The sequence below is a fragment of the Canis lupus genome, chromosome 15, assembly GCF_003254725.2.
Source record: "Canis lupus dingo isolate Sandy chromosome 15, ASM325472v2, whole genome shotgun sequence".
NCBI classification, from domain to species: Eukaryota; Metazoa; Chordata; class Mammalia; order Carnivora; family Canidae; genus Canis; species Canis lupus.
Window position 1 is genome coordinate 59,294,689 of NC_064257.1, and position 24,019 is coordinate 59,318,707.

General features: G+C 36.7%; 1 long non-coding RNA gene across 2 annotated transcripts; it reads right to left on the bottom strand.

The window, feature by feature from the left end:
• Positions 1–5,700: 5,700 nt before the first annotated feature.
• On the bottom strand, positions 5,701–10,933 carry LOC112654642 (uncharacterized). 2 transcript variants are annotated; one of them, XR_003133182.3, is made up of 3 exons: positions 10,831–10,933; positions 10,041–10,302; positions 5,701–7,778 (listed from the first exon to the last, which is right to left on the bottom strand). It is a non-coding gene; the product is annotated as an uncharacterized LOC112654642 (long non-coding RNA). The 2 variants fall into 2 exon arrangements; XR_003133181.3 differs by lacking the exon at positions 5,701–7,778 and adding an exon at positions 7,796–9,408.
• Positions 10,934–24,019: the final 13,086 nt, after the last annotated feature.

Sequence of the window (24,019 nt, forward strand, 5' to 3'; positions counted from 1 at the left end):
AAATTGCTTACTCTTATTATCTGCCTTATAATACAATTTCTTTTACCATTCAGGCTTGCAGTGATTGTTGTCCTGGGGTATACGTGAATCACTACCCATCCTTGGAAAAGAAAAAGGGAAAATAGAATCTCATCCTAATATAATTTCCCCCAAATAGAATCTTTGGATGATTGTAAAAAGTATTAATCTCCTTAAAGAATAGAGATGTGGGCACTTGGGTGGCTCAGAGGTTGAACATCTGCCTTTGGCTCAGATCGTGATCCTGGGGTCCTGGGATCAAGTCCCACATCGGGCTCCCTGTGAGAAGCCTGCTTATCCCTCTGCCTGTGTCTTTGGCTCTGTGTGTGTGTGTCTCATGAATGAATAAATAAATAGAATCTTAAAAAAAAAAAAAGAAAAGAAAAGAAAAGAAATGCTCTGAGGGCTAGCTGGTGGCTCAGTCGGTTAAGGGTCTGCCTTCAGTTCAGGTCACGATCCCTGGGTCCTGGGATTGAGCCCTGAGTTGGGCTCTCCACTCAGCAGGGAGTCTGCACTTGCTTCTTCATTTTATTATCCAAAATTTACCTTCATCCTCCATGATGATTCTTCCTTAATTCTTGTTATACAGATGAGCAACATCCTTGCTTGTCGCTTGAGGGATGCCCTGTACCATTAACCACCCCCTTATATCTCTATAATTCTTTGTAGGTCAAATATCCTTGGCTGTCTTTTTGACCTCGCCTCTCATTGCAGTAATTGCTTACATAGTTTAATAGTGTTACCATGCCTCTTTGCAGGGGGGGATACTATCCACTTCTTTGCTATTTATAAGCCCAGACATTCAATGGAATCTTCTTTTGTCAGCTCTGACTTAGATAAAAGAACTACCAACTGAACTTAGTAATGGTGGTGGCCTTCTCAGTGCTAACTCATTATTGCTTTGGAAAGTGATGTATCCTCCAGGATGTATAAGGAAATGTAGCCTTTTGGAATTTTCCCATCTTACATAATATATACATTCCTAATACATTCATGCCAACATCTTCTCCCCTGTTTGCCTTTAATCTCAATTCTATAGTGTCACACCAAAACTGATATTATCATTTTACCTAATACCATGATTTTTCCATGCTCCTGTAAGCTTCTTGGCAGTGTGTTTGCATAGTTTTCCAGGGTCCTTAATGGAATATTATTAAATCCTACATCTGAAGAGGGTCCTCATAACAATAAGCTATCTTTACTGAGAATCAAGTTAAACCTCTCCTCATCCAGTGCCCTCAGAAGACAGTCCTGTACTTACTCTCACAGCTCAGGCTAGTACATGTTGTGCACGTCCCGCAAAGTACGATAGTCCCTTTTCTCCTTCGTGGATGTAGCACATCCCCAGCTGGATTATGATGTGACCTAACCCAAGTGTTAGCCATGTGTGTGCAGATCCTGATGGCATGCATGTTACTTTGCAGGTGAGAGACATCTGTATCATCTTCAAGCAATGACAGAGCTCCAGCCCTTAGTGTAGAGCAGCAGGCTACTTCAGCAGACTCACAGAGTTCAGAAAAAAAAACTAGATTCAAGAATTTTAACTAATCAACATGTGTATTGACATCCCTTTTTTTCACAAACAGGGCACTGACCTTCACATGACAGATCTACCTTGTTGGCAATTTAACCTTCTTTGGAGTTTTATTCTTCTGCTGTAGGAGGAGAATGCCCTTATACAGGCTACCAAGGAGGCCTTTAACTTTTACACTAACCTTTTTATTGACCATCATTCTCTGCTTTTATTTACCTTTTTATGAAGGCATCAACTAAGCAGAGTAATAACTACCCAATTCCATTATTTCCCCCATATTTCTAAATCTCCAGTACAAAGGGTCTATCCTATCCATAGTCCGGTTGTCCTACAATGGAAAGCTTATTCAGAACACTTCCTTAGCCATAATGCTGAAGAAAGCACACCATCCTCCTCCTTACCTAGCTCCTCTTACTTATCCTTCATCTCTCCCCATAAATGCTAATGACCCAAGGAAGTGTGTTAGGTGTCATTCAATTCCTCTTCCATGGGATTGTATATACCCCAGTACCCGGCATGTTACACATAGTTGCCTATCTACTCGTCTTTATCCCACACTCTGACATAAACACCTTGAGATTAGGCCCCTTACCCATCATTAGCTATAACTCTAGCTCGTAGCACAGGGCCAGAGACCGAATACTTAATAATTAAAGGTTGTTTGAAGAATAAATAAATACAGCTGGATACTATGGCCTTCTATTACCTAGTAGTTCCTTGATTCAGTATGTTAAACTAATCAGCTGACAAGAAAAGAGGAGTGAGTTAACTATCAATAATATTATTCATTAGATTTAGTGATAAATCTCTTTATGCAACTATAGTGTGTCTAGAGAGCATCCTCCAACGCTACTTTTTAAAGCTAGCTATGTATATCATATAAACATTACCTGTCATACTTAATTGGTTTGCAGATTTTAAATTCGGGATCTGACAGCATTGTCACCATCGTTTAAACATACACCGCTCCTTGCACGACCTAAAACGGCACCATGATGAAGTGGCTGTCTTAGTCATCTTCTCTGACTGTCCAATGAGTCACATCATATTTCCCGTCAAAATCTTTTGTCTTATTTTTACTAAGTGCTTAAACAGCTGACATTATTTATGGAAACATGCTGAAAGTGAGTTGAAAGTGTAAACCCACTCCGTTTTATAAGATCCAAGTGTTTAAGATGAAATCTCCACAGTACTAGTCAATAGAAAGAATTATTTTATCTTCTTATGTAATATAGTTGTGCATTCTCTCTCTATATATATGTGTGTGTGTGTGTATATACATACATACACAAATACCTACATGTGTGTTATACACACACACAGAGACCATAATCACATATTTAAAATAATATTTTCTTCTTTTTAACACCCTACCCTGAAAGCTCTATAAGCTGCTCTATTGTATACCCTTTTATAAGCACTGAATCTATCTTTAATTGGTAGAGAGAATATCTGTCTGGTGTTGTTCTTTGCAACTATCAGTTGTAAATCTTGGTACTCACCCTTCTTTCATTGATGTTGCATCAATTCACCCTATAATATAATTTGCTTTCTTTTGTTTTCTAAATATGTCCTGTGGAGAATTCAGAGTTCATTGTATTTGACGTATAATCATAATCTTTTTTAGGACTTCATAATTTACACATTCAGCTAACCACTCAGAACTGCATATGGATTATGGGGAGTCTCAGTGGTGCAGTCAGTTGGGCATCCCATTCTTGGTTTCCGCTAGGGTCGTAATCTCCAGGGTTCTAGGATTGGGCTCCTCACTCAGCACAGAGTCTGCTTGGGAAATTCTCTCCCTCCCCCTCTGCTCTGCCCCCCTGAAATAATTAAATAAATATCTTTAAAAAGAGAATTGCATATGAATTACGGTTGACATTTTTTGGTAATGAAACTGCTCAAGAAATAGGAACTGTGTGTAATATTGAAAGCAGATCTAAATTTACTAGATATACACACAGCAAACCCTAATTTGCCCTGTAGACCATTGATTTATTCCATCAATAAAAGCCACATCATCAGGCTTTACTATTATCAGAAAGGGCATGCTAATCTATATGCTTCGATTTTCTATTCTGTCAGTTAAAACTTTTCTGACCAATATTTAAGGAAATCCTTAATTAGGACTGAAAATATATGTTTTAGTATTTATTTCTCCATGAAATCTAACTACACAGTCTAGCCCAGTTTAGTTTAATTTAGTTTGCTTGCTCTTCAACATGTAACTAATCGATGTCAATAACCCCCCAAATGCAGTTCCCTCCAAACTATACAAAAGTAGAGCATTCTTATGAAAACTTTCATAAGCCAAAATGGTGTAAAGCAAAGAAGCAATTACCATTAATTTACACACGGAAAAAAAAATGTGTGCATTCCCAGATCCAATAAATAACCTCTCTAGGCTTTTCTGATACCTCAGGATACATCTTGCTAATGGATACACAAAATAGAGATAAATCACAAATGCTCACAGACACAGTTCAACGTTCTGACAGCTTAGTGATGCACTGCTGAGTGTTGTTCCCTGGGAAGGAGCTTTATGGTGCCACTTCCACTACTTTGGGTACATGCTGCCTCTATGAGGGACTTGCTGCAAAACAAACACTGAAGGCCATTTTTGCTTTTTGCCTTTTCTTGTCAAAGTGAAAATCCCCTTGTATTTCTTTTAGTTAGTGAAAACAGGTAGTAATGTAGTTCTTTCATAAAAATGAAGTGGCATAATGTGAACCTTCAAAAAGTAGAGCATACCCGTAATCTGTTTTCAGGCTCTTCTATGTGAAATTTGACTCTGATGTCACACGGTCATCTGTGCTTATCTAAAAGAGCTCTGAGGATGAAAATTGGCTGTGTTATTAAATTGTTCCCAAAGTTCAGGAATAATATTTTTGACGAAGCATCTCAGTCTCTCGTTTATAAAAGCATTAATTAATTAATGATTTAAATAAATAATACATTTATAAAGTGGATATATCATATATATCATTAACAAAATGTAGTGATGTCAGATATTTTGTGTTTATTTTTACTATTTCTGACATAGCCATGGTGCCACCTCTGGAGACTTCTTAGGATGTCAGCAGTCAAAATGATTAATGGAACTCTCAAGTTAAAGGCAAAGACTGACTTATGTCAGGCAGAGAAAATAAATTTTTTTAGAGAATACATTAAGATAAAATTATCAGCGAAGTTACACACACTTAGTGATATGTGAATTAACAAAGGCCTATTCTTACGGATGTTCAACCATTTATTACTAAACTTTACTAAACATAGTGTTATTTATCATAAATAAATTTTATGATTTACAGTCTATTTTAAACTGATTCCCATATTTAGGTGGGTAAAACAAAGTTGAGGAACTCTTTTATTGCAAAGCATACATTCTGGTTTCTTGTAGTGAATTCCCAGTATAATGTGTGGAAACCACATAGAACAAAGTCTTTCTATGTGCAAAGCATCCAGGATCAAGCTCCCTGTTATGTGAGAATTCTTATGTACTAAAACTAGTGACTAAAGAGCTTTGGGCTTCCTTTTTAGCCCCTATTTTTGAGCTTGTTTATACATATCAGGGCTTTAGTTTCCTTGGAACATCTTATCTAAAGTCCTTGTCAAACTAGAGGAAATGAAACCTTCAAAAGTAGAAAGAGCTTATCTCCTCCCTGTTAACCAACTGGTGGGCTATCCAGGTACATTTAATCCATGACCCTTTAATGTGCATCCTGGCAGCATACATAGCCAAGGATATTTGGCATGCTTTTATCCACCCAAAGTTACCATCATCTGGCGCAAGACACTCTAAGGCATATGTAAAATGTATTCATGATTGTTATTTGACCAGCACTGACAACAGCATACAAAACTTCTTATGTGGTCCAGTCAACAAATTTTCATACAGGCGAAGCCATTATTTGGAAGATATTTGGAAGATCCCCAAAACAGTTTATATTGTGAATTTCTTTCCACAGTTTACCTGCCTATTATACTATCTGCATTTCATCCAATACTAAGTAAATAAAGGCAAACCAAATAATAGTTTAACTTTTTCTTTCTTTCTTTTTTTAAAAGATTTTATTTATTTATTTGAGAGAGAAAAGGAACACGAGCAGAGGGAGGGGGAGAGAGAAGGAGAAGCTGGCTTCTTGCTGATGAAGGGAGCCCATTTGACTGTTTCTTTCTTTTAAAGATTTTATTTATTTATTTGAGAGAAAGCACAAGCAGGGTAGAGGTAGAGGGAGAAGCAGATTCCTCTGAGCAGGGAGCCCGACATGGGGCTCAACCCTGGGACCATGGGACCATGACTTGAACCAAAGTCAGACACTTAACTGATTGAGCCATCCAGGTGGCCTAACTCTTTCTTTAGATTTAGCATATACATAAGACTTAGTCACAAGATAGTTTAAATGTACGTTTTTTATTTATATCAAAGTAAGTAAATCAATACTTCATATTCTAGGAATTTTAATACAGATTCTTTAAACATGCCAGCAGTATATCCATATCTATAAGCTTTATAATCACTAACGTCAATTGCCTTAGGGTATATTTATCTTAAAACTTTATTCTTAGAAACAGCACAGTACCTGTCGAAATTATGTTAGGAAATCGAAGCTCTGTGAACTTGACAGTTAATAAATAGCATGTTATATTTTAATATCCCTGAAGATTGCATTTAAAAGTCTAATAATTCTATAAAGCAATTTGAGTTAAATATTCCTTACAAAAATTAAGCATTTGCATTTCAAAAGGAGCTTGTATACCCTAGGGCTATGATGACCCATCTGAAATAAAACTTGACTGGATGGTACAGTATTAATGTTTACTTGATGTTTTCAGAGAAAAGCAAACAAATCCTATCTCTACAGTGTCATAAAGGCACTTACATATAGCTTTTTTCAACTTGATTTCTATTCTGACAGTAGAGGGGTAAAAAATACTTTGAAGCCTTATATGATGATAACTTTAGGGACAAGGGCTAACATTCTTATAACTTTGGCTCAGAAAAAACTTAAAAGATTAAAGAGATTTATTGACTAGAAATTTTTTAGTACATGTCAAATTGGATTTTAAATCATCATATCAAAATGCATTGCTAGATTCCAGTTCCAGAACAACCATCAAAATGAAAACACAGTGTCATTCAGCTAACATTTCTATCAAATCTAGACACACAGGATTTTATAATTTACATAAATATGGATGTAAACTTTCATGCATTTAAATAACTTTAACATTTCAAATAGATTTCACTTCCAGTTTTTTAAAATCAAGTGTGATGAACTAAGAATTTATATTCAAATTAAATATCTCCTGCCATTGAAAGTGATGGAAAAAGTAGTTGCACATGAAATAAAAAATATCCTTTTAGAAGCTAAATGCCGCACACAAAAGTGTGACTAATAATTCATGATCTTTAATTTTAGCAAAAATTCAGTGCCCAGGCCTATCTACAAATCCTTAGTGTGTTCTCCAACTCTCCCAGTAGTTCTTGAAAAATATTCACCAATACAGCTAGGTATGATCTCCATCCCTCAGCATATAACCACTTTTCTGATTTCTGCAAGATAACAGAGTCCATCAGATATGATGTCCCACATCTTTCTCTTAAAATCATTCTAATTGGACTTCATCACTTTTTCTTTCCCTCTGATTTTTTCCCCCTTAGAGACCAATCACTCTGCATGTACCCTTGATTTCATTATCCTCTGCCTATGCAGTGAACTACATAAATTACTTTTCTTCCCAGTATATTATCCCACCGTCTTCCTCTGGATTTGTTTCTCGAACTCTGAATATGGGTAAGCTCACATTTTAATATGGGTATTAAAAACTAAACTTGTCTTGGGACACCTGGGTGACTCAGTCGGTTCAGCATCTGACTCTTCTTTTCAGCTCAGGTCATAATCTCAGAGTCGTGAGATGCACCTTCATGTGGGGCTCCAGGCTCCACAAAGAGTCTGCTTAAGAATTCCTCTCTCCCTTCTCCCCTCCCCTAAATAAATAAATAAATAAATAAATAAATAAATAAATAAATAAATAAAATAGATAGATCTTTAAAAAGTGAACTGGTCGGGATCCCTGGGTGGCACAGCGATTTAGCGCCTACCTTTGGCCCAGGGCGTGATCCTGGAGACCCGGAATCGAATCCCACGTCGGGCTCCCGGTGCATGGAGCCTGCTTCTCCCTCTGCCTGTGTCTCTGCCTCTCTCTCTCTCTCACTGTGTGCCTATCATAAATAAAAAATAAAAATTAAAAAAAAAAGTGAACTTGTCTTATACCCACATCTCCCTACATTTAGTCCTATATCTCTACCCATCCATTTACAGCCATCTTTTTTTGTGCAATAGTTTATTTAGTTTATCATCTATGTTCACACTTCCTTGCCTCCACCCTTCTATACCACTAAGTTTTGGGCTTAGCTCACCTAAACTTCCTTTGCCAGAGTTGTTAATGAGGACTAACTTCCAAAAGCAAAAATCATTCGGTCATTTTTTATGTTATTTTCCTGCGTTTAACAACCCTCTGTCTTATCCTTGAAATTCCACTTTCCTTTAGCATTGGTGATTACGCTTTCATCTGGTTTTCCAGATACCCTTTCAATAACACTTTCTTAACTTCCTCTTTCTCTAACTCTTAACAGTAGTGTGTAATTGTATATGTCCCCTACAAGTGATCGTATTCACACCTATCACTTTAACTCAGGTTAATAACTAAAGTTCAGTCCACCACTTAACTAATTATAAAGGTGATTGCTGTGCTAAATATGCTAAACATTGAGAGTATTAACATACTAAAATTACACTAATTAATGTATAGAATGCTTGATCATTCTGTCACTCCAATCTTTTAGGTGACCAGTAAAAACTGAATCTAACTGTGTGTGTGTGTGTGCATAAAAGTGACATAAATTAAGTGCAATCTGGTGTTGAACAAACTTGGGTTGAAATGATAGGTCTGCTATATGATAGCTGAGTAGCTCAAACAAGTTATTTAACCTTCATCCAGTTTAAATTATCTTTTTTATAAAATGGGTCTAAGTAATAAAATCTACTCTACTGTGTTGTCATAGAGATTAAAGAGGGTAAGTCCCTGATACTTAATAAATTTTCAAAAAAAAATTGAAAAGACAGACTGCTAACATTTTCATCCACAATTTTATCAAGCAAATTTAGCACTTGGCATAATCACAGTAGATATGCCCTGAAATTAACAGAGTTGAATTTACATGGCACATTAAAAATGAAAGAGAAGAGGATCAGAGGAAGCCTATGTTTTACCAAGAGGCTCCAGGGGGAGAGGCAACTTTATCAAACAAAAAACAAATTTAGACCTAAAGGAGAGGCTTTATTTGAAAAGACTGCTGGAATAGAGAAGAGAAGAGTAACAATTGCAAATAGGGAAAATGCCCCAACCATCAGACCTATAAATGCTTCAATGATTAGGCAGGAAAAGGATCTTCTTTGATAGGGAAGAGCAGACAAAGACAGGTAAGGCCAGGTGTAGGGGAGTGAGATGGGCAGGTGGGGTGATGGGACAGCTCAGCAGGAAATATCTGTCTTTGTGTTCAGTCAGTTCTCAAGAAGGATCTTTGAGAGTGAAGAAGCTTGTTTCACGTGCCAATGACTTGCGTCAAAATCAAGTCTTACACTTCTCCAATGGAGCCACCCTGGCGCCCCTAGCATAATATTATTAGGAGGATTTCCTTCCTAATCTCCGATGTTTTCCGGAAGTATAGGGCTTGGGTAAAGTCCAACATTGTCACTCTTTTTCTGGACTTTGGAGCTTTGGTAGAACGCATGTGATCCCACGGTTAGTGACTGACCCAAGTGGGGTGGAGATCTGGTTTTCCATGGTCACTGGACAAGTGGAGGTAGAAATAAGGCATGAATTTTCCAGAACTTAACATAGTCATTATTTTAAAAGTTTTCACCTTCTAAATGTTAGCTCTTTTGAGGGGGAGGGAACTCTTAATTATCTGCCTTGTGGTTCTACTGCTGCAGTTGTTACCTTCTTTTGTATCCTATTTTTGTGCCCTGCTAATTACTAGAATTGGCACCAGCACAATGTAAATTGGGAAAGAAAACTATCTGTAGGCATGTTCCACTTTGATATTAGGAATAGACTTTATGAGAATAGACTTCTCCTTGAGGAAAGTGTATTTTTATGAAGATCCTTGTAAAGGAATAATGAAGTTGATTTAAGAGATTTATGCATAGTTTATAAAAAATGTGTTTGGCTCTAAGGCCTTCTTACTATTAATGTTAGGTTTCTGCCCTGTTAAGATTTATGTTACCATTTTTTCTATTTTTCAAAAATTGGTTTAATAGTTGTACCCCTCCTCCCCAAAGGAAACTCTTATGTAATTAATACATATTAGAAATAATGACTATGTTTTGGTGAGTTCATTGGTAATTTCATCAGTATTCTTATAGAAATGTGATCACTTATACTCCAGAAACAAAAATCAAACATGAAATATTTCACTTACGTATATAATAGCTGTGTTCTTTTTCATGGAGATCTCCTTCTTTAAATCCTCAACCCTACTGTTTTAGTCTATACTATTCCTCTCTTGCCTGCCACACATCTGTCATCCTGGGAATCCTCTCCATACTTCCTTTGTGTTGAATACATTATTACCTGATTATTCATTTTTGAATTTACTTTCTGAATTTACTCCTTTATTTTAACAGAACACATTTTCTAATGGCTTCTTCTTCAGTCTCTCTGTTGAGGACTATTTTATTCATCTATTAGCAGAGGGAAAGAAAAAGGATACACACATGATCAGTACTTATTTTTAACTCTTTTCTCTCATAAATATTTTTAAAAGGAATATGGAAACCAGGCTCACTGATAAAATTGATGTTGTGCCTTAAGATGTTTGCTTTCATCATCATCTCCTTAAAAATACAGAAAATCCTATAAATTCAAAACTAACTGCATTTATTAAGCATAATATTTTCGACCTAAGAATAACATTTGTATAATCTTATTGATATAAGAACAAAAATTATTTCAGGTGCCAGTATTATATACATGACAAACAGTGTATAACAATAGGAAGAGAATTTGGGGGTTTCTACAAAGAGAGTAAATGACATAAAACATTGCTCAACTCCAAAGGATTAGACACTTTAATTCCAACTGCTACAAGCATGATTGCTAGTTACACAGTAAGGCCAGAACTATGTAGCAATATAAGCTTTAGAAACCTAAAACTGTTTTTTTTTTTTTTTGAATCCCAGCTTTAATCTTTTCATGCTGAACTTTCTTACCTTGATAAATAGCAGCATCTTTTTCTTTTCTTTTCTTCTGTGTTTAGTTGATACACCACATCAATGCGAAATAATTCCTTTTTTTTTTTTTTTTTTTTTTTTTAATGCGAAATAATTCCTAATGACTAAGTAGAGATCAGAAAAAGGAGCCTTCAGATGATTGTTAAAATGGCTTTTAAACCAGTTCTCAGTTGACTTTATTGAATAACCAAGAATAAATAAAATAACAATAACAATCCTATTCATAAGCTGTTCATACTGTCATGAATAAAAGTAGCTAAAAAATGGGGGCCCTGTCTGTTCTGCTCACTTGCAAGGTTTCAGAATTTATCTGAATACCTAGCACATAAAAATAAGTCAATAAGTATTTGTGGCTGAATGAATACCCTTTTTATTAGCTTTCAAAATCATTTCTGTCATCTGATGATTCTACATTATATAAGCTAATTTTCTGTCAAATCCCATTTATTGTTTTGTTGTTGTTGTTGTTATTTCAGAATCAATTTTACCTCATTGACCTTAGAATTGTGGCTTTGTCCAAAACTGGACATTACTTTCCAACATCTATAAATATTGTTGCTCCTATTTATACTATTTTTACTAAGAATTTTACAACTGCTGGTGTTCTATTGTTATTACATGTCACTATGATGTTAACAAAGGATGCTACTGCTACTGGTAATTGTGAAGATGATATACCAGTGTCACGTTCTTCTTAAATCAGATCAACTTTGCATCCCTCTTAGGTACTTTTATAGAGGGTTCACTGCACTTTCAATAAAAGTAAAGCTACTCACCATCTACTTTTATTCTTTCATGTAGACATATGCAAATCATCTCAATTTCTTCATTGTTTCCTATTCAAAAGCCTTCTGTCTCTGCCAGTTTCATGCTCTTTTCTTCAGTTCCCCAGTCGTACAAAAAGCACACTTTTTTTTTTTTTTTTTTGACATCTTTGGGTGGAGGGAGGGCTATCGGCTTTGCTTTTATTCAGTTAGGGTCCCAACAAGAAAGAGATAGTACACTAAAATTGGGATCTTTTGGACAGTGTATACTTACAAAGAGACTAATTACCAAACCACAAGCAGGTATAAAGGGAGCACAAAAAGTAGAGAAGGAAACAGAGGCTGACTGTAGCAGAGCTGTCACCATCCTACACCCATTGAGAGCAAGGGGAAGAGAAGGAAATGGAGTTGGGTGGAGCCAGACCACCAGGCTAAGGTAAACTCTCAGGAAAGGAAGCAGAGAAATAAACCTCCTCACCTCATCTCCCTCCCTCCTCCTAATCCCAGCCAGTGCTTTCTTTTTGTTTAATTCAGACAAAAGCCAGGCTGCACAGGAGCTTGTTGATACTATCAACAGCAGCCTGGCCTCTAGAGGAGAGCACTGGTGGAGAACAGTGGGGAGTGGATGTGGAAGGAAAGCTATCTGGCCAAGTCCATAACCTCTGTTTCACAGCATCCATTCTCATCTTCAATCCTGCTTGGTCATAAAACCTGAAGAACAAAACAGCTTGTACTACAGACCGAAATTGTTTCAGATTTCTTTCTTTGACATCCACTCAAACTTGTGGTCTTAAGGTCACTTCATAAAAAGATTGGAATAGTATGTCCAAATGTAATATATATTGCTCCTGAAATGGAACTTTCCCCAACCACTGCGCCACTTTCCTTCGCAATGGGACATTAAAGTGCATTTTCTCATCTCTCACTTTAGAAGAGATAATCTGACAAGCACCAGGTTACAGACCCCACAAACTTCACTGACAGATGAGGTTTCTGAGTTTTCCCAGAGTTTATTTTCAACCTTACAGTACATATGTCTTACCAAGGCATTAAAAGATGCTTGCTACTTCCCAATCACTAGATCCTACTAGCATAAAGCCATCAACGTAGTAGAACTGTGTGATGATTTTTGGACTATTAAGTTGGTCAAGGCCCTTTAAACTAGATCATAAAAGAGACCCAAAGAATGGGCAAAAGGGCAAGGCAGGAATATTAAATATGAATGTTGTCAGTGTTGTATATATGTAGGTTATTTGTGAATTTGCTGACTCATGATAGAGAAGAACAGATTTGACAAGTAAATAGCTAAATATCAACTAGGGATTGTGTTGAATTGTGCCACTAAAAATAGCATATCTATAACGGTGGCTATAAGTTGCATCATCACTTGGTTTAGTCATGACAACCTAATGAAGTTCTCCATGATGCATCTGGGGTTTTGTTTTTGTTTTTGCTGGCCAAGTAGATATATTAAGTATATGTTAGGAATCACCATCCCCGTGTCCATGATTTTTGATAGTGTTTCTGTAGTTATTTTAAAAATGTGTTATCGTTTTGCTACATCCTCCCTGGTAGTGGAGGTCTGGAGGCTTTAACTTGTACTGCAATAGCCTTTACTTTTTTTAATCAGATAATTTTAACATTCTACCAGTTACTAAAAATATCCACTTCAGCTATACATTCTGATATCATAGAAAAATAGTATGATTGAGGGACGCCCAGGTGGCTCAGCGGTTAAGCGTTTGCCTTCGGCTCAGGGAGTGATCCTGGGGTTTGGGATCAAGTCCCACATCAGGCTCCCTGCATGGAGCCTGCTTCTCCCTCTGCCTGTGTCTCCGTCTTTCTCTCTGTGTGTCTCTCATGAATGAATAAATAAAATCTTTAAAAAAAATAGTATGACTGATCTAAGTTCTAACCCCCACATATTATATTCATTCCAATATTCCTAATTCTCTGACTTTTCAGTTTCCTTCCCAAATAGTATGTAGCATGCTCATGGCGTTTAGTGTAGCCCATTGTTGAGTTGAGTCTACCTTCTGGTATATTTTTTATTATCACTCCCAGGTATTCATGTCAATGCTTTAAATTCTGACTCCTAAGTTGGTTCACTGTGGTCAATAAGTTTGAATTATCTGAGACTGCCATTACTTGTCCCTTAGTCTGGTATCATACAGCCTTCCGGCACGCATGCTTCTTCGGATCCTGCAGATAAAGGTTATTTCCTCCTGGACCCTGTCTTATACCCCTTGGTACTTTAGACCATGCCAGAATCAAACTCAAGTATAGCCTGTAGCAAATAAAGGGAAGTGGGTCCTATGAGAATTAGTATCAGCTTAGGAAGCCAGTGACCCAGGAAAGGTTTAATGCAGGGATGGAAGAAGACCCTGCAGATAGGGGAATATCTTGACACCTAAGCATGAACCATTTAAAGGAAAATTGGATATAGATGCTTCTCAGCTTCAACATTGTTTACCCAAAGGTCTCCAGCCCATGTCTTAAGGCCCCACCCTTTTCTCATCAGTGTTATAACATTAGTGTAAGAAACCTGTTGGGATGGAATGTATATCTCATGCTGCTACTTTGAGACCCTTGCAATTCTGAGCTTGATTCTCAGCTGTCTCTACCCTGTGACTATTAGAAATATAAGAATTCAGAATTGCTTTGGAGACCTTTGACTTTCCATGTGTGTTCTTATCTTATTGGAAACAGTCATAGTTTCCAATTTGTCTTTCTTTTTTCTATGTATGTTCTTTAGGGTGTTAAGAAGTGACGATGTGATTCCAAAAGTACTATAAGTTTTTTTTGTTACTTTAAGTATTACAGAGCCCCCCAAGCCTCTTCCTGGTTTAGTGATTTATCAGAAGGATGACAAGACTCTCATCTAGTTATATTAATGTTATGATTTCTTACAACAAAAGGACACAAAGCAAAATCAGCAAAAGGGAAAACCCATTGGGTGAAATGGAGAGGACACTAGACACCAAACAGCTCCCAAGAGTCCTTCACCAGTGGTGTCATACAGGACCTGCTTCATTTCTCCAGCAACCGGCTGTGACAAAACGTCTACCAGGGGAGTGCATTAGAGGCTCAGTTCCAAAGGGTTTTATTGAGGGCTAGTCTCTCGTTATTTAGCACATGCCAAAATTCTGGGCTCCCAAAGGAAAGCCAGTGTTCAATGTAAAACACATTATTTAGTATATCAAAACATCAAGTTGTCCACCTTGAATATATACAATTTTTGTCAATTATACTTCAACAGAGCTGTGGTGGGAAAAACAAACAAACAAACAAAAAAAACATTGCACAAAAAGTTTAGGCACAGTGAACTACTCTTAGCAGTTCTAGAAATAGAACACTCCCCACCTCCAAGTTCCCAAATGCCGCCCAAGAGCCAATCTTGCAAGTAGGCCTTATTAAGGAAAGCAATCTCTGGCCTGTTATGTTAGCTGTTCTCTGCACTTCTTAGTAGCTAATCGCCCTGGCCACTTGTTCTCCAAGACCTTGTTCTTTGCATGTACTTTATTCCATATCCCTTTGGTGATAACTTGAATATTTTTTTTTTCAAATACTGTGAATTACTTTTGTCTCATTTTTACCTGCAAAGGGAATTATTATGTGCTCCTTAAATACATGATGAACCAAGTTCCAGAATCCCATTTTAAAGACCTTTAACTTGGGGCCACTTTTTTAAATTTATTTTTTTACTTTTTAAAAATAATTTATTTATTTATTCATGAGAGACAGAGAGGCAGAGACACAGGCAGAGAGAGAAGCAGGCTCCATGCAGGGAACCCAATGCGGGACTCAATCCCGGGACCCCAGGATCACACCCTGGGCCAAAGGCAAGCGCCAAACCACTGAACCACCCAGGCTGCCCCCTTTTGGAACACTTTTAGGAGCAACTGCTGTTCAATCAGGAACCCAACAGAAAACAAATGGAATAATAAAAATTGAAATCTGTCAAAGAGGAAGTATTTACAAAGAATATAATTACAAAGACTAGAGTGGAAAGACAACAATAACAACAACAAAAAAGAAAGACAACAAAAAGATTGTGCAGAAACACAGCACTATTCGCATCATAGGCGCTAGGGAACAACAGGAGAGTTGTCTGACCCCAGAACAAGAGAGGGTGATGTTGGACAGAAGCTCTAGAAGGAGCATTCTTCTGAAGGAAGCAACTAGCCAAGGACAACCAGAAAAATAAACAGCCTGAGCTCACGCTTCCCACTCCTTTGGGTCTGGTGCATTAGCCCAAGCCAGAAACCAGACAACCTGGGATCTCACTGATGTAATGAATATAAGTCAATCTATCAGGGCACAAGACAACTTGGGAAAGTTTAGAGAGTTTGGACCTGGAAGGCAAACAGAAGATATTTGGCACAATTTATAATTCATTTCCCATTTGCTGAGGTTCTGCATCTTTTAATTCAAACATTTTCTGGCATCTCACTTCCTCAAAGGATAATTCTAAAAAAAAATTATAACTAATGAATTTTCTTTCTACTCCCTACTTAAATATTCGAGTCTTATTAGTATCACTCATCAGTTTTCCCAAAATATACCATTAAAATGTCCTTCTCTGATTTTTAAAAATTTTATGGTGTTTTTCTCATGTTACTTTTCTCATTTTTTTTAGTTGTTTAGTGTCATAATGACCTTACTAACTATTCACATTGTATTGTATAAAACACATTGTTTTAAGAAAACCTTTTAGTTAGAAAATGTTCTATGTATTTTGCTAAATTAATACAATATATAGCCCAGCAGTCTATGTGTGTAAATACAGCATTAATGTTTTTTCTTTCCTTGCTAAAATCTAGCCCAGTAAAATATTTAGTAGAAAAAAAGAAACACAGTTTATAAGTCAATAGACAGGAATTCTAATCAAATCTGCTGCTTGCCAGAAACACATCTTGATCAAGGAAATGTCTCTCAATTTTAGCATCCTCACTTGCAACGTGAAGAGGTTGGCTGTGAAGACCTCAAGGACCTCTTCCAGGTTTAAGAATTTGTTTACTGATTTCAGTCCAAATTGTATTAGCCACTTTCCCTATCTCTGCCCCCTGTTGAGTATACAGAGTACCTTTCAAGAATATATAAAACATCTATGACAGTTATTCTACAGATTTGAAGTGTTCTTCTGAGAGTAACATGTCCACAATCAACTCTAAGATACAGTGTTCTTGTTTAAGTGTTAGAATTATAAAAAAAAAAAAAAAAAAAAAAAAACATGTCCCAGTACTGGCATTTCCTCATGATTCCATTATAATGATTTAGTAGGTTATATCTTAATGGTAAAAATATTGTCTTGTTGAAACCGTGCCCCATAGCATTAGAAAGTTGAGACTAAGTTGAAATTTAAAACTTGTTTTTCAGAGCTCTGTTTCTTGCTAATCAGCTATGTTTTCTTTTCAGACCCCACTAATAAATCCACTAGCTGTCTCCACAGAGGCCTCCTACTGATACAGATGGTCACTTACACAGTTCCAGCCTATCAACAAGGTCTTCATTCCTTACCCAACATAACGATCCCAAGACCCCATCCACCTAATACTGACGCTCAGGGAATGTGCGTCTTTGACCTAGACACATGTTGTAAGCTGTTTTGAATATCACATGACCATCTCAAAGAAACATCCAAACCTTAATTCATTGTCTCTACCCACACCTGCTCAATAGATTTATTCTCTATTCTTTCTTCTAACAATATAGGCAACTCTCATTTACCTAAAAGCTCAGGTTAAAATCCTAAGGGTTGGGCAGCCCGGGGGCGCAGCGGTTTAGCACCACCTGTGGCCCCGGGTATGATCTTGGAGACCAGGGATCGAGTCCCACTTTGGGCTCCCTGAGTGGAGCCTACTCCTCTCTCTACCTGTGTCTGCCTCTCTCTCTCTCTCTATGAATAAATAAACAAAAATCTTTTTAAAAATCCTAAGAGTTATTCCCATCTTCTCTCTGTCCTTCCCTTTCTACTTCCCAATAAGTCAGGATGACCTGACAATTTAATGTTCTGTATATTTACTGAGAGCATCCCATTCTTATCAGAGTAAAGCCAAAATCCTTAATATAGCCCAAAAGGCCCATCTCTCAAGCTTTGCCTAGAGCTACATACTTTCTCATCTCTGTCCTCCAGCCCTACTCTTTTGAACTGTAAGTTATTTTTTTAAAAATAAAAGATTTTATTTATTTATCTGACAAAGGGAGAGGGAGAACAAGCAGGGAGAGTGGTAGAGAGAGAGGGAGAAGTAGATTCAGAGGATATGCATAACCCCTCCTTGTCCTACCGGTGACCTCCTCGTGTCAGGGGCCAGGTTTTGCCTCATTTTAGTATTCAGTCTCCACCCTAAAGTGAACATAGGATGAATGTAACATACATGTTTGCTCAATAAACATGCTCCATCTGTTCTCATGAAGAGCCATGAGTTTCCATAGAAGGGGCCTGGTAAAAACTAAAGTCTCAATAAATATTAAATTATCATCATCACTATCATCATCATCTCCTAGAGAGAGACTATTGAGGGAAAAGAGGTTCAGGACAGAGTTATAAGAAGCTTCAACATTTAATAACCAATTAGAGAACAAAAAAAAATGAAGATTGAAAAAAGAATCCAGAAAGCATGAAAAGATGTCCACCAGACTTAATAGCATGAAGGCAATTTTTTTTAACCTCAAGACCACTTAAACAAAAATCCAATGGTTGTGGTGAGTAATTAATGAGAGATAACCAATAGAGAGTATGAAGAGTACATAAAACTTTTCCAAGAGGTCACCTGTGAAAGGCAAGTAGCTGGAATGAATGTGGAATAGGCAAAAAGCTTAAATATAGACAGGAATATTCTAGTAACAATAAAGATATTGAAGATAAGGAAAATGCAGGAAACAACAAATGTTGGAGAGGATGTGAAGGGGGAACCCTCTTGCACTATTGGTGGGAATGCAAAGTGGTATAGCCACTATGGAAAACAGTGTAGAGGTTACTCAAGAATTTAAAAATAGAGCTACCCTACAACCCAACAATTTCACTACTGGGTATTTACCCCAAATATGCATATGTAGTGTAAGGTGCAGGGCACTTGCATCTCAATGTCCATAGCAGCAATGTCCACAATAGCCAACCTGTGGAAGGAGCCTCGATGTCCATCGACAGATGATGGATAAAGAAGATGTGGTCTGTGTATACAGTGGAATATTCTTCAGCCATTAGAAACGACAAATACCCACCATTTGCTTCGACGTGGATGGAACTGGAGGGTATTATGCTGAGTGAGGTAAGTTAATCAGAGAAGGACAAACATCATATGGTTTCACTCATATGTGGAATATAAGAAATAGTGAAAGGGATTATAAGGGAAAGGAGGGAAAATGAGTGGGAAAAATAGAGAGGGAGACAGACCATGGGAAACAAAGGGTTGTGGAAGGGGAGGTGGGGATAGGGATGGGGTAACTGGGTGACAGCCAGTGAGGAGGAGACTTGATGGGATGAGTGTTGGTTGTTATACTCTATGTTGGCAAATCCAACTTTGTGATAGAACAATGGAGAAAAGAATAAGACTATATTTGGTTGTGAAAAAATGAGGTAATTTCTCTCTAAAATTGTTTTCTCACTGAAAATAGGCAGGGAAATTTCTGAGATTTGAATTAAAATATTGGGGAAAATTGTAGTATAGAGAGTTGGAGTGGGGATCCCTGGGTGGCGCAGCGGTTTGGCACCTGCCTTTGGCCCAGGGCGCGATCCTGGAGACCCGGGATCGAATCCCACGTCAGGCTCCCGGTGCATGGAGCCTGCTTCTCCCTCTGCCTGTGTCTCTGCCTCTCTCTCTCTCTCTCACTGTGTGCCTATCATAAATAAATAAAAAATTAAAAAAAAAAAAAGAGAGTTGGAGTGAATATCAATTACAGATATTAGTTGACTATGAAACAATATTAAGTGGAATCCTGAGATTAATGACCACCAATATATGGGAGCAATAGTGTGCTCTAATGTATAAAATTCTCCAGTCTTGCTTAGCTCTTTGGGTGTATACATAGATAGGGTGGAAAATTTTATTCATCCACCTTGAGAATTTTCTTAGATCTTAAAACATCTTAGGAAATTTAGGTATAGGCATTAATTTATGTAATCTAATTTGTATTAGAGAGGAAATGATGCAAAGAAGGTTCTGATAGGTAAGGAGAAATAAGAAGGGTTGATAAGTTGGCGTTCTCCATGAGCTCAGATGATGGAGATAATAGATTTAATAAGTGAATAATTGAGAAATATAATATGTTGAATTAAGACAGTGGAAATTCGAGGCTATTGCTCTGAGAAGACTACTTATTATATTTGAGTGATACTTACTATATTTGGATAGTACAGTCAGGGTCCAGAGCCCTGTTAGCAGAGCAGGATTGCTTCATCAATCCAGATCATGTCAATTTCAGGCCTTGATCACCCACTTTTTTGGTGTTTTGTGCGGTTCACAAACTGCACAGCCTTATACAACAGTCATTCTTAGGGTATGGCGAGTGGAATTTATTTTTTTTTCTTTAATTTTTTTTTTTTTTTTGCGAGTGGAGTTTAATGGGAAGATTATTGTAGTTGAGAAGAGCTGAGAAACTAATGTGATGAATTGGTCATCTATGAATCTTATAGTCCAAAATGATGTCAGGACTTGAAAGTAAGAGAGAGACTTTAATGCAGATACCAAAGCATCAGTGAATAAAGATGAGTGACCAGGTGCTTATCTCTAAGGCAGAGACAAAGAGGAGTAGAAGTGACTTTTTCAGCTAATATGAGATGTGTTTTACAGAGACAAACACCAACCTGTCCTCCCTACACAGATGTAGTTATTTGAATTTTATTTAGTCAATGTTTACATAACACTGTATCTCACAAACTGTTCTAAGCTCTTTTGAAATATTAACATACTTACTCCTCAGAATAACCTTATAAAGATTACTGAGGTATTCATTTAACAGATGAGGACATGTAAACCCAGAGAGTTAAATAAATTGTCTAAAATCACATAACAAAAATAGTGGAACTGAGATTCAACCCAATTGGTGAGAAAGAGAAAGTGGTGATGGGGGAGGGTGAGAAAGAGAGTAGCCAATTCTTAATTAGACTGTAAGGATTGTGGAAGTAAATCCACTTGTATTTACAGCTAACATAAATATTGAATGATGTGAGATATGGTAAAGGAGGTGGGCACAGATAAAGATTATAGGTGAAAAATCAGAAATGGAAGGTTGGATTTAGAGGAGAAATCTCATACTGGGAGTAAGTGAAAAGGAAGAAAAGTAACAGAAGTGTCACCTAGAAAAATGGAAGGTAACGCACTGTAAATTGTGTTTGAACAATCTTTTGATAGAAGAAGAGTGCTTAAAATCAGTTTCTGCCATGACCAGAAATAATGTTAGAGTTACTGTGTTTGGTTGGGGCTTTTTTCCCCCTGCAAGTCACAAGAAGCCGATACAAACGATTCCTATTCCCCAATAAGAATGACATCTGTGGTCCAGCACAGCAAATGTGAAGTGGTTTTGGGACATTAGTTGGACATTAGCTAACCATGTCATTAACTATCCTTTTATCTCACGGCTCTGTTTACCATACTTCATTGTGGTATGTCTTTGTTAGTATTTTTATTCAATTCTAGTATAAGTGGGTCATAAAATTCCATTATTTTCATCACATTAAAAATGATTAAACCAGATTGTTTCCTATCTTTCGAATTTCTGTATAGTTGATAGAAAGGACTGACAAGCGGTTGTTGAATGAAGTTCTTAAGAACTTTAATAAGAGCTAAGCCTCTAGCTGTCTTGATGATTAATTAAGTACAAGAGATTAGTGGCACCACTGCAGGGACACTGTGCCAAGCCAATACTTAGTGACAATATTAATTTTTCATGAAGGAGGATCCAGACTTCCCACTGCTAATCTCACATCCAAATTTTTTTTAATAAAGCAATGAAAGTCACTGAGTGAAAAAGAAACACCAAGAGAGAATAAATTATAAAAGAACTAAAGTAAAACGTAGAACACACAATAAAGAAATTTAGCAGTTATCTAGACAGAAAAATAAATGGCAGTCATTACAACATCCTCTCTTTTCCACAACCAAGGCAGACATCAAAGAGTAATCCTAGTGTTCTTTTCTGCTGAACACAAATCTAGTCCTAAAAACCTAAAAAATAGTGTTTTGGATCGTTTTGGAAAATTAATGTACACAGCTGGTATTTTTATGACTAATTTGCGGTCCTCAGTGATATATTATCTCTTCGTATAAGAGAAAAGAAAACAGAAAATGTAAAGAGACTAAGAGACTAGTACAAGTCCAAATTACTCAGGGAGAAAGCCAAATTACTCAGGGAGAATTTAGACTCACCAATGCTCAGTCAGGAAAGTTCTTGGGGTTATCTTTGAAGACTGTCTTGGAATTTCTTTGTTCTTTCTTTTCTATTTTAATTTTTTTCACTATCACTGCCGAGTGTTGTTTATCCTCACTAATGCACCTAGAGCAATCTTTGGTTTTCAAGTCAAGTCTGTGATATGTGTATACATTTGATCTTTAATTTGTGCAGTTCTATGGAACACTTACGGTAGTCAGTTGTATATGAATTTTAAAAAATTATCAAACTTCAATGTTTCTTATTAAGTCTAGATGAATGAAAAAAAAGACAAGTCCCATTTGATTTCATGCAATAGCTGATCTATTTATTTTATGAAGGAAGACAGGTGTGTGTGTGTGTGTGTGTGTGTGTGTGTGTGTGTGTGTCATACCTAAGTTTTCCTAGTGAAAGATACAAAGTCTTCCCTAGAGACAGTCATTCATCTTTCCTGCTGGTTCACTGTTGACCTAGATGGATCTATAGGGACTTTGAGCCAGGGCGACTGCTGCCCTCATGTAACAGATGAGCTGGGGTGTTCAGTAGTAAGAGTCTTATCTAGTACTCTCCTTGAAATGCTGCCTCTAATGATTAAAGGTAGTCCTTTTGCTTTAAGAGGCTTTAAATACAGCTACATTTGTTTCACCTTTACTGAGGCATAATTGACAAATAAAATTTTAATATCCTTTAAAGTGTACAACAAGATGACCTGATCTGTGTATACATCGAGAAGGATTCCTACCATCTGAGTTAATTAACACATTTTTGACTAATGTAAATAATACTGTATTGTATAATTGAAATTTATAGAGTATAAATTGAGAGTTTATAACTTAAGTGTTCTCATGCATACACAAAAGCAAGTAAATACAGGTAAAGCAATATTTTAAACTTCATACACTAAGAGTTACAGGGTTAAGAGTTAAAGGCATGTTTGGTTTTATTTTGTTTTGTTTTTCCTGATGGGGTGGGGTGAATGTATATTTCCTGGTAAGAAGCAAAAAGAGAATTTAAATGGAAATTTAAAAATATGTATTTTGGCATTTTGCTTCACTGTTTTGCGAGGCCCAGACCCTTCCTTCACCAATGTCTTTATATTTATTTCTATGAGCACATTAATGGTACTAAAATTCTTTTGGAATCAGGATTGAGGATCTCCCAGTTGAAAGGACATTCATTTCATTTCAGAAATGAATATTGTGATATTGGGACTGTAGAAATTACAATGATTTAGTATGATTTTATCCTAGAACAATGTGGCATTTAAACCATAGTTTTCTTTTTTGGGTGTCAGCCTTGCAGAGAGCCTTAGTTTTTCCCCACCTTTCTCATTATTACTCTGAGACTGAACTTAAGTGGACTGTAAGAACAGGATTCTGTTTCTGTCAATTTTTCTTTGGCAACTCTCCATTTCTGGCACATAATTTGTTCCAGATAAAGCAAAATATTCTCCTGTATCTTAGGAATTACCTAGAGGTAATAAATTATTCAAAATCTGTAACTAGATCTTCTCAGATTTTCTTTTAAGTTAACTTTCTTAAATTTCTGTTTTCATTGTAGTATTCCATTATGTGTATTATGCTTGCAAGGCATCTCAAACCCTGTGGGAATTTGAGGGTAAAGGAGATAAATGCTGCTTTCTTTCCAAAATGTTCTTAACAGCCTTAGGCTATCTCTGAATCATGAATACTTAAAAATAATTGGAATGCAAATGAATACCTAATTGACAGATAGAAAAATACTTTTAATTACCTATATTCCTTTTAAGTTTTGAAATCTAAAAATAAATTTTTGAATGTATAATGAGTTTAATAAATAGGCTAATATAAAGACGAGTAAGATGTCAGCTTGAATAGTGTTGATAGAAGGCGTTCATCAGTATGATCTTATGGTCAGCATTCTCCTTATAAACAGCTCACATGTCTAATATGCTTTCATTTTCAAATCCTAGTGAGAGTTCTGGTCTTTTCTCTCAACATGTAAGTAAGAACTTAATTTTGTACCTAGGATTTCGAGTAGGGAGGATATGTTCATAG